The sequence below is a fragment of the Mus caroli genome, unplaced genomic scaffold (assembly GCF_978045245.1).
Source record: "Mus caroli unplaced genomic scaffold, Mus_caroli_1 scaffold_11, whole genome shotgun sequence".
In the NCBI taxonomy this organism is placed as follows: domain Eukaryota; kingdom Metazoa; phylum Chordata; class Mammalia; order Rodentia; family Muridae; genus Mus; species Mus caroli.
Window position 1 is genome coordinate 54,124,574 of NW_028227266.1, and position 13,094 is coordinate 54,137,667.

A 13,094-nucleotide genomic window follows, 5' to 3' on the forward strand; every position below is an offset into this window, starting at 1 on the left:
CTTGAGTTCCAGTCCTGACTTCCTTTGGTGATGAACAGCAGTATGGAAGTGTAAGCTGAATAAACCCTTTCCTCCCCAACTTGCTTCTTGGTCATGATGTTTGTGCAGGAATAGAAACCCTGACGAAGACACTGAGGTATCTGCTATAACCTGCAGCATAGAAGATACCCTCAGTTTTTGACCACTGGAAAAGCCACATTACTATTTACATTCTCTGGAAGTAAGGCTTCTTCCAGGTATGTGCTGGAAAGCTGAGAATTCTACGTACTTTCTATACATATGTTTATAGAATGAGAGCCAGAGGTTATAGACTGAAGTGTGATCTTTAGCCCACATATCTGGGAACATATTTAGCTCTCATACTCCCAAGCAATCCACCTTGGTGACTTATCTTCCTGTCCTGTCTGGTTCTTCTGTAGCATGGCTTGAAAAGAAATTGATCTACCATACATGGCTGGATGAGCTCTGAACTAATTAATTTAGCAAATGGGCGAACTCTGATTTCTTTGCTTCACAAAACTGACACTGTAAATTGGCTTAAAAAGTCACGTGAAACACACATGGTCATGTCATTATACACAAAAATCCCAAGGCAGCTAAGGGGAAAGAGGTAACTACAGACTCATGACCATGATTTGTCACTTAGAACAGCAGTTGTGATCTTAAACTCTACTCTAAATCCTCCTTGCCAGCAGGTTGCTCTGAAAACACCTGGAAACCAGACAAAGACAATGAGTAAGTGCACAGTTCTTATCTACAGTGTGTCCAGAGAAAGCCTTCCAGAATACTTACAACACCTTCTTTTCCTCGGTTGGACCTGCAATTTAGAGGAAACACTCTTAGGCCCAGATCATACTGAGTTATGTTTGCACAGGTCTTTGGTTCTCTTGTTTTGCTAGAGAACTACTACACAAAAAGTATGTATTGTTCTGTTTCATGCTGTCACAAAATACCTGAGTCTAAGTATTGTGTAATGAAACAAGAATTTTCTCACTTTTAGCTATCAAGCAGGATCAGGCAAACCTATGTCTTTGTCCTGTACAAAAGCTACTTTAAAACTTGGAAGAGAAACATGTTGACAGTCTGATCTTGTGAGAATAATTTCTTCCAAGGAGTGGTTCTTCCTTCTAGTTATCTACTCAAACTTCGTGCTTTAAAGAACCTACTACCTCATTGTCCCTTAACAGGCATCAGAAACTTTTACCAGATCAATATTTAGGGAAACTCATTCCAAGTGTGCTAACCTTAGAAATCTCTGGAGGAAAGTCAAGAGAATAAATGGAGAAAAAAAAGAAAATTTTCATATACCATATGCCTGTCAGCCCTTCTACATCTTTTACTTTAAACAGGTAACTGTTTGCCGGAAGAAGAGCTTTCTGACACTCTCTGTGGAATCTGACACAATTCACAGTCTTCTCTCACAGTGTGTCATGCCATGGGTGACTTGGCATAATTCCCCTACTTCCTGGGAATGTCTGCTGTTTAAGTTGTCAGCATCATCATTTGAATGCTGTATTCGTAAATATATAAAGAAATCGTGGAACTAATTTTCCTATCTTAGGAAAAGGAGGAGGCCATCTTACCACAACTAGTGACGATTTGCCACCATCGTCTTGTGAAGCCTTCATTTGGTTCTGCTCACAGATCACTAGAGGACACAAAAAGACCCTGAGCTCATGGTACTGCTTGATATATACCGAGGGTTCTTAGCTTGAGATGGACAACAGTATATGTATTGAGCCTATATACCTAGCTTTACACATAATGTTATGGTGCATTGTATAATGATTATCCTTGTATTATTCAAATGCTGATATCTCAGCCCTTATAACTTCTTGCAATCTGGATATGGCATTATAATACTTATTCTAAGACTCTCCTGTCTCGATGTTGCATAAACATTGGTCCCCAGTTATCCTCAGATTGATTGGCCCAATAAAACCTAATCAGCCAGTAACAGAGCAGAAGAGAGACTAGAGCTGGACTTCTGTTCACAGCAGAGAGTGTGGAAGAGAGACGAAGAGAGAATTGGTCTCTAGGAGAGAGCCCAGAAGACACCATGAGAAAACACATGGAGCAGAGAGAGCCAGATCAATACCAAAATGGAAGTATCTTGGGCATATTGCTTGGGAGGTAGCCAGATTACCTTAGAGTATTAGATTAATAACTTCCCAATTACTGTGCCATAAAGCTTATTAAGTAAATCTAATAGTCCATGCCTCAATAATTTGGGAGCTTGTGGGTTAAAGAAAACCAGCTACTTATATGTTTGCACTAGCACTTAGACATGATGAATATACTGAAGAAACAAAGTTAGGCTTCTCCTATACTATCCCACAGATGGAAAAGGAAAAGCAAAGGAAGACCTGAAAAATCAATGAGGAAAAACAGCAATTTCCCTCAAAGTAATATAAAATAATTCATCTTGGAATGGGTAAACTGAAATGCATGTTAAGATTAAGTGACAGATCTCTATCATTTCTTCAGGCCATTTTAGAGGGAAGAAAATTAACATTTCTTGACATCTGGAATTTTTTATCCACCACAGATCATGATTAGCACACTGCATTCATTATTGATATGTAATTTTCCATTATATTCAATTATTATTGTCATTATACTTGTGCATGTACATGGAATTTGTGTTAGAGAACATGCCACACATGGTACATGTGTGGGGGTCACAGAACAACTTGGAAGAGATGGCTCTCTCCTTTCACATCTATGTAGGTTCCAGGAGGCAAGCTCAGGCCATCAGGTCCCAGTTATAAAAGGCAAGCACCTTTACCAATGGAACTATCTCATCAGACCAAACACACGAGTTCAATACTGATAGAGTAACATTGTTCTAGAAAAGGGAGAGTACTATGAAACACAGGATGTAATGATGCCAAATTATTTGCGTTTTGTTGTATAGTAATAGCTTATTTGGTGGAGACACTTAAAGTTTTCCCAGTGGCACCAATTGTATTCACTGTGTAAAGCATCTGTCCAGGTTCAGACCAGAAAACTGATGTTAAAGGGAGGGAGTGTGGTGATTTGGCCCCTGTTGAAGACTGAAGTTTGCTAAAACACTTCTGGGGAATTTCCATATCTTCCTCACCAAAATAGAACTATCCTCTTGAATTGGAAGCCAGAGTAAACACTTCCTGCATTAAAATGCTTCATGTCAGGTTATTATCTCAAAAACTAAAAGCTACTGAAATAGGATGATTGCATGTTAAGTTCTTATCATCTTTTGCCCACTGTTGAGTCTCCTGAATTGGCTTTCTCTGCCTCCCCAGCAGAAAAATCAACACAATTACTCCTAGACTCTGTCATGGAATCTGACCAGAAATGCCACTGCTTGCATGAATGCTTACTTCTCTCACTAAAAATAGTGTCCTCAGTGTTGTGCTCCATGCCATCGATATCTGGAAGATGATCAGTGGAAATATTGCCTCACATATTAGTGCCTATAGTAGGGGAAGCCACTAGGCCTCCCACAACACTTGTCATCCAGTGAGAACCACAATAGACATGGATTTCAGTTCTACAAATGTACTGGGAGAACAAATTTGTCATTTTAAAAATACTGCAAGGCACAAGAGCCCTCTGCCTCAGGAGAAGTGAGCGCCATCTTGGTTCCGGGACTCCGCCGAACTTAGGAACTTAGTCTGCACAGGTGAGAGTGTGTACCACAGAGGCAGACAGCTTCTGGGACAGGCGGGAGCCATAGAGCCGCTGAGGCAGCACCCTTTTGGGGCCGCAGACATCCGGCACCCTCCCAGCCGGAGGACAGTGGTCCCGCCTTGCATGGGAGCCCTCTGCCTCAGGAGAAGGGAGCACCATCTTGGATCCGGGACTCCGCCGAATTTAGGAACTTAGTCTGCACAGGTGAGAGTGTGCACCACAGAAGCTGACAGCTTCTGTGACCTGCCAAAGCAACACAGCATCTGGGAAAGGTCCTGTTTTGGGCCTTCTTCTTCGGCTAGGAGGAGGTCCAAACACCAGATATCTGTGCACCTTCCCTGTAAGAGGAGAGCTTGTCAGCAGAGAGTGCTCTAACCACTGAAACTCAGAGGAGAGAGCCTGTCTCGCAGGTCTGCTGATAGACGGTAATCAGAATCACCAGAAGAACAATCTCTAAACAGAGACAACTATAACGACTCCAGAGATTACCAAAAGGCAAAAGGTAAACGTAAGAATCTTACTAACAGAAACCAAGACCACTCACCATCATCAGAACCCAGCACTCCCACTTCGCCCAGTCCAGGGCACCACAACACACCCCAAAAGCTAGACCTGGATTTAAAAGCATATCTCATGATGATGGTAGAGGACATCAAGAAGGACTTAAATAACTCACTTAAAGAATTACAGTAGAACATTGCTAAAGAGTTACAAGTCCTTAAAGAAAAACAGGATAACACAATCAAACAGGTAGAAGTCCTTAAAGAAAAACAGGAAAAGACAACCAAACAGGTAGAAGTCCTTAAAGAAAAACAGGAAAACACATCCAAACAGATGATGGAAATGAACAAAACCATACTAGATCTAAAAAGGGAAGTAGACACAATAAAGAAAATCCAAAATGAGGCAACATGGAGATAGAAACCATAGGAAAGAAATTTGGAACCATAGATGGGAGCATCAGCAACAGAATACAAGAGATGGAAGAGAGAATCTCAGGTGCAGAAGATTCCATAGAGAACATCGGCACAACAATCAAAGAAAATGGAAAATGCAAAAAGATCCTAACTCAAAACATCCAGGAAATACAGGACACAATGAGAAGACCAAACCTACGGATAATAGGAGTGGATGAGAATGAAGATTTTCAACTCAAAAGAACAGCAAACATCTTCAACAAAATTATAGAAGAAAACTTCCCAAATCTAAAGAAAGAGATGCCCATGAACATACAAGAAGCCTACAGAACTCCAAATAGACTGGACCAGAAAAGACATACCTCCCGACACATAATAATCAGAACAACAAATGCACTAAATAAAGATAGAATACTAAAAGCAGTAAGAGAAAAAGGCCAAGTAACATATAAAGGCAAGCCTATCAGAATTACACCAGATTTTTCACCAGAGACTATGAAAGTCAGAAGAACCTGGACAGATGTTATACAGACACTAAAAGAACACAAATTCCAGCCCAGGCTACTATACCCAGCCAAACTCTCAATTAACATAGATGGAGAAACCAAAGTATTCCACGACAAAACCAAATTCACATATTATCTTTCCACGAATCCAGCCCTTCAAAGGATAATAACAGAAAAAAACCAATACAAGGATGGGAACCATTCCCTAGAAACACCAAGAAGGTAATCCCTCAACAAACCTAAAAGAAGACAGCCACAAGAGCAGAATGCGAACTTTAACAACAAAAATACCAGGAAGCAACAATTACTGTTCCTTAATATCTCTTAATATCAATGGACTCAACTCCCCGATAAAAAGACATAGACTAACAAACTGGCTACACAAACAAGACCCAACATTTTGCTGCTTACAGGAAACTCATCTCAGAGAAAAGGATAGACACTACCTCAGAATGAAAGGCTGGAAAACAATTTTCCAAGCAAATGGTATGAAGAAACAAGCTGGAGTAGCCATTCTAATATCTGATAAGATTGACTTCCAACCCAAAGTCATCAAAAAAGACAGGGAGGGGCACTTCATACTCATCAAAGGTAAAATCCTCCAAGAGGAACTATCAATCCTAAATATCTATGCTCCAAATACAAAGGCAGCCACATTGATTAAAGAAACTTTAGTAAAGCTCAAAGCACACATTGTACCTCATACAATAATAGTGGGAGACTTCAACACACCACTTTCACCAATGGACAGATCATGGAAACAGAAACTAAACAGGGACACAGTGAAACTAACAGAAGTTATGAATCAAATGGATCTGGCAGATATCTACAGAACATTCTATCCTAAAACAAAAGGAAATACCTTCTTCTCAGCACCTCATGGTACCTTCTCCAAAATTGACCACATAATTGGTCACAAAACAGGCCTCAACAGATACAAAAATATTGAAATTGTCCCATGCATCCTATCAGATCACCATGGACTAAGGCTGATCTTCAATAACAAAATACATAATAGAAAGCCAACCTGTGGAAACTGAACAACACTCTTCTCAATGATACCTTGGTCAAGGAAGGAATAAAGAAAGAAATTAAGGACTTTTTAGAGTTCAATGAAAATGAAGCCACAACATACCCAAACTTATGGGACGCTATGAAAGCATTTCTAAGAGAAAAATTCATAGCTCTGAGTGCCTCCAAAAAGAAACTAGAGAGAGCACACATTAGCAGCTTGACAACACACCTAAAAGCACTAGAACAAAAGGAAGCAAATTCACCCAAGAGGAGTAGACGGCAGGAAATAATCAAACTCAGGGGCAAAATCAACCAAGTGGAAACAAGAAGAACTATTCAAAGAATCAACCAATCAAGGAGCTGGTTCTTTGAGAAAATCAACAAGATAGATAAACCCTTAGCCAGACTCAATAGAGGGCACAGGGAAAGCATTCTAATTAACAAAATCAGAAATGAAAATGGAGACATAAGAACAGATCCTAAAGACATCCAAAACACCATCAGATCCTTCTACAAAAGGCTATACTCAGCAAAACTGGAGAACCTGGATGAAATGGAGATGTTTCTAGACAGATACCAGGTACCAAAGTTGAATCAAGATCAGGTTAATGATCTAAACAGCCCTATATCCCCCAAAGAAATAGAAGCAGTCATTAATAGTTTCCCAACCAAAAAAAGCCCAGGACCAGATGGGTTTAGTGCAGAGTTCTATCAGACCTTCAAAGAAGATCTAATTCCAGTTCTTCACAAACTATTACACAAAATAGAAACAGAAGGTACTCTACCCCACTCATTCTATGAAGCCACAATTACTCTGATACCTAAACCACAAAAAGACCCAACAAAGATAGAAAACTTCAGACCAATATCCCTTATGAATATTGATGCAAAAATCCTCAATAAAGTTCTTGCTAACCGAATCCAAGAACACATCAAAAGAATCATCCATCCTGACCAAGTAGGTTTCATCCCAGGGATGCAGGGATGGTTCAATATACCGAAATCCATCAACGTAATCCAGTATATAAACAAACTCAAAGACAAAAACCACATGATCATCTCGTTAGATGTGGAAAAAGCATTTGACAAGATCCAACACCCATTCCTGATAAAAGTCTTGGAAAGATCAGGAATTCAAGGCCCATACCTAAACATGATAAAAACAATCTACAGCAAACCAGTAGCCAACATCAAAGTAAATGGTGAGAAGCTTGAAGCAATCCCTCTAAAATCAGGGACTAGAAAAGGCTGTCCACTTTCTCCATACCTATTCAACATCGTACTTGAAGTCCTAGCCAGAGCAATTCGACAACAAAAGGAGATCAAAGGGATACAAATTGGAAAAGATGAAGTCAAAATATCACTTTTTGCAGATGATATGATAGTATATATAAGTGACCCTAAAAATTCCACCAGAGAACTCCTAAACCTGATAAACAGCTTCGGTGAAGTAGCTGGATATAAAATTAACTCAAACAAATCAATGGCCTTTCTCTACACAAAGAATAAACAGGCTGAGAAAGAAATTAGGGAAACAACACCCTTCTCAATAGTCACAAATAATATAAAATACCTTGGCGTGACTCTAACTAAGGAAATGAAAGATCTGTATAATAGACACTCGCCAGCTACCCACAACACCCGCCACAGGATCTTAAGACTTCTGGTGAGTGGAGCACAGCTTCTGCTCCAATCCAATTGCGCGGGACCTGAGACTGCATTAGTTAGGGAAGCAGAAACCGGCCTGAGTAGGACCACAGGCCTCATCCGGCTGGATCAGCGCCTGGGTAGTGGGAGCGCAGGGTGGCCTGACACCCGCCAGCTACCCACGACCCCCGCCGCAGGATTTTGGGACTGCTGGTGAGTGGAACACAGCTTCTGCTCCAATCCAATTGCGCGGGACCTGAGACTGCATTAGTTAGGGAAGCAGAAACCGGCCTGAGTAGGGCCACAGGCCTCACCTGGCCGGATCAGCGCCAGGGTAGCGGGAGCGCAGGGTTGCCTGACACCCGCCAGCTACCCACGACCCCCGCCGCAGGATTTTGGGACTGCTGGTGAGTGGAACACAGCTTCTGCTCCAGTCCAATCACGCGGGACCTGAGACTGCTCTGGTTGGGGAGAGAGAAATCCGGCCTACATAGGGCCACAACCCTCTTCCGGTCAGAAAAGCACCTGGGCAGCTGGGGCGCAGGGTCAGCTGACACTCACCAGCTACCCACAACACCCACCACAGGATCTTAAGACTTCTGGAGAGTGGAACACAGCTTCTGCTCCAATCCAATTGCACGCGGGACCAGAGACTACATTAGTTAGGGAAGCAGAAAAACGGCCTGAGTAGGACCACAGGCCTCTTCCGGCTGGACCAGCACCGGGGTACCATCAGCTACCCACGACCCCCGCCGCAGGATTTAGAGACTGCTGGTGAGTGGAACACAGCTTCTGCTCCAATCTTTAAATAGTGACAACGATAACAACTAACCCCAGAGATTACCAGATGGCGAAAGGTAAACGTAATAATCTTACTAACAGGAACCAAGACCACTCACCATCATCAGAACCCAGCACCCCCACTTCGCCCAGTCCAGGGCACCCCAACACACCGGAAAAGCTAGACACGGATTTAAAAGCATATCTCCTGATGATGATAGAGGACTTCAAGAAGGACTTTAATAACACACTTAAAGAAATGCAGGAGAACACTGATAAAAAGGCAGAAGACAATAAAGAGGAAGCACAAAAATCCCTTAAAGAATTGCAGGAGAACACTGCTAAAGAGTTACAAATCCTTAAAGAAAAACATGATAACATAATCAAACAGGTAGAAGTCCTTACAGAAAAACAGGAAAACACATCCAAACAGATGATGGAAATGAACAAAACCATACTAGACCTAAAAAGGGAAGTAGACACAATAAAGAAAACCCAAAATGAGGCAACACTGGAGATAGAAACCCTAGGAAAGAAATCTGGAACCATAGATACGAGCATCAGCAACAGAATACAAGAGATGGAAGAGAGAATCTCAGGTGCAGAAGATTCCATAGAGAACATCGGCACAACAATCAAGGAAAATGTAAAATGCAAAAAGATCCTAACTCAAAACATCCAAGAAATACAGGACATAATGAGAAGATCAAACCTACGGATAATAGGAGTGGATGAGAATGAAGATTTTCAACTCAAAGGACCAGCAAACATCTTCAACAAAATTATAGAAGAAAACTTCCCAAATCTAAAGAAAGAGATGCCCATGAACATACAAGAAGCCTACAGAACTCCAAATAGACTGGACCAGAAAAGAAATACCTCCCGACACATAATAATCAGAGCAACAAATGCTCTAAATAAAGATAGAATACTAAAAGCAGTAAGAGAAAAAGGCCAAGTACCATATAAAGGCAAGCCTATCAGAATTACACCAGATTTTTCACCAGAGACTATGAAAGCCAGAAGATCCTGGACGGATGTTATACAGACACTAAAAGAACACAAATTCCAGCCCAGGCTACTATACCCAGCCAAACTCTCAATTAACATAGATGGAGAAACCAAAGTATTCCACGACAAAACCAAATTCACACATTATCTCTCCACGAATCCAGCCCTTCAAAGGATAATAACAGAAAAAAACCAATACAAGGACAGGAACCACGCCCTAGAAACAACAAGAAGGTAATCCCTCAACAAACCTAAAAGAAGACAGCCACAAGAACAAAATGCCAACTTTAACATCAAAAATAACAGGAAACAACAATTACTTTTCCTTAATATCTCTTAATATCAATGGACTCAACTCCCCGATAAAAAGACATAGACTAACAAACTGGCTACACAAACAAGACCCAACATTTTGCTGCTTACAGGAAACTCATCTCAGAGAAAAGGATAGACACTACCTCAGAATGAAAGGCTGGAAAACAATTTTCCAAGCAAATGGCATGAAGAAACAAGCTGGAGTAGCCATTCTAATATCTGATAAGATTGACTTCCAACCCAAAGTCATTAAAAAAGACAGGGAGGGACACTTCATACTCATCAAAGGTAAAATCCTCCAAGAGGAACTATCAATCCTGAATATCTATGCTCCAAATACAAAGGCAGCCACATTCATTAAAGAAACTTTAGTAAAGCTCAAAGCACACATTGCACCTCATACAATAATAGTGGGAGACTTCAACACACCACTTTCACCAATGGACAGATCATGGAAACAGAAACTAAACAGGGACACAGTGAAACTAACAGAAATTATGAATCAAATGGATCTGGCAGATATCTACAGAACATTCTATCCTAAAACAAAAGGATATACCTTCTTCTCAGCACCTCATGGTACCTTCTCCAAAATTGACCACATAATTGGTCACAAAACAGGCCTCAACAGATATAAAAATATTGAAATTGTCCCATGCATCCTATCAGATCACCATGGACTAAGGCTGATCTTCAATAACAAAATAAATAATAGAAAGCCAACCTTCACGTGGAAACTGAACAACACTCTTCTCAATGATACCTTGGTCAAGGAAGGAATAAAGAAAGAAATTAAGGACTTTTTAGAGTTCAATGAAAATGAAGCCACAACATACCCAAACTTATGGGACGCAATGAAAGCATTTTTAAGAGGAAAACTCATAGCTCTGAGTGCCTCCAAAAGGAAACTAGAGAGAGCACACATTAGCAGCTTGACAACACACCTAAAAGCACTAGAACAAAAGGAAGCAAATTCACCCAAGAGGAGTAGACGGCAGGAAATAATCAAACTCAGGGGTGAAATCAACCAAGTGGAAACAAGAAAAACTATTCAAAGAATCAACCAATCAAGGAGCTGGTTCTTTGAGAAAATCAACAAGATAGATAAACCCTTAGCCAGACTCACTAGAGGGCACAGGGAAAGCATCCTAATTAACAAAATCAGAAATGAAAAAGGAGACATAACAACAGATCCTGAAGACATCCAAAACACCATCAGATCCTTCTACCAAAGGCTATACTCAACAAAACTGGAGAACCTGGATGAAATGGACAAGTTCCTAGACAGATACCAGGTACCAAAGCTGAATCAAGATCAGGTTAATGATCTAAACAGCCCTATATCCCCCAAAGAAATAGAAGCAGTCATTAATAGTCTCCCAACTAAAAAAAGCCCAGGACCAGATGGGTTTAGTGCAGAGTTCTATCAGACCTTCAAAGAAGATCTAATCCCAGTTCTTCACAAACTATTCCACAAAATAGAAACAGAAGGTACTCTACCCAACTCATTCTATGAAGCCACAATTACTCTGATACCTAAACCACAAAAAGACCCAACAAAGATAGAAAACTTCAGACCAATATCCCTTATGAATATTGATGCAAAAATCCTCAATAAAGTTCTTGCTAACCGAATCCAAGAACACATCAAAACAATCATCCATCCTGACCAAGTAGGTTTCATCCCAGGGATGCAGGGATGGTTCAATATACGGAAATCCATCAACGTAATCCAGTATATAAACAAACTCAAAGACAAAAACCACATGGTCATCTCGTTAGATGCGGAAAAAGCATTTGACAAGATCCAACACCCATTCATGATAAAAGTCTTGGAAAGATCAGGAATTCAAGGCCCATACCTAAACATGATAAAAGCAATCTACAGCAAACCAGTAGCCAACATCAAAGTAAATGGTGAGAAGCTTGAAGCAATCCCTCTAAAATCAGGGACTAGACAAGGCTGTCCACTTTCTCCATACCTATTCAACATTGTACTTGAAGTCCTAGCCAGAGCAATTCGACAACAAAAGGAGATCAAAGGGATACAAATTGGAAAAGATGAAGTCAAAATATCACTTTTTGCAGATGATATGATAGTATATATAAGTGACCCTAAAAATTCCACCAGAGAACTCCTAAGCCTGATAAACAGCTTCGGTGAAGTAGCTGGATATAAAATTAACTCAAACAAATCAATGGCCTTTCTCTACACAAAGAATAAACAGGCTGAGAAAGAAATTAGGGAAACAACACCCTTCTCAATAGTCACAAATAATATAAAATATCTTGGCGTGACTCTAACTAAGGAAGTGAAAGATCTGTATAATAAAAACTTCAAGTCTCTGAAGAAAGAAATCATAGAAGATCTCAGAAGATGGAAAGATCTCCCATGCTCATGGATTGGCAGGATCAACATTGTAAAAATGGCTATCTTGCCAAAAGCAATCTACAGATTCAATGCAATCCCCATCAAAATTCCAAATCAATTCTTCAACGAATTAGAAAGTGCAATCTGCAAATTCATCTGGAATAACAAAAAACCTAGGATAGCAAAAACTCTCCTCAAGGATAAAAGAACCTCTGGTGGAATCACCATGCCGGACCTAAAGCTCTACTACAGAGCAATTGTGATAAAAACTGCATGGTACTGGTATAGTGACAGACAAATAGACCAATGGAATAGAATTGAAGACCCAGAAATGAATCCACACACCTATGGTCACTTGATCTTCGACAAGGGAGCTAAAAACATCCAGTGGAAGAAAGACAGCATTTTCAACAAATGGTGCTGGCACAACTGGTTGTTAACATGTAGAAGAATGCGAATCGATCCATTCCTATCTCCTTGTACTAAGGTCAAGTCTAAGTGGATCAAGGAACTTCACATAAAACCAGAGACACTGAAACTTATAGAGGAGAAAGTGGGGAAAAGCCTTGAAGATATGGGCACAGGGGAAAAATTCCTGAATAGAACAGTGATGGCTTGTGCTGTAAGATCGAGAATTGACAAGTGGGACCTCATGAAACTACAAAGCTTCTGCAAGGCTAAAGACACCATCAATAAGACAAAAAAACCACCAACAGATTGGGAAAGGATCTTCACCTATCCTAAATCAGATAAGGGACTAATATCCAATATATATAAAGAACTCAAGAAGGTGGACTCCAGAAAGTCAAATAACCCCATTAAAAAATGGGGCTCAGAACTGAACAAAGAATTCTCACCGGA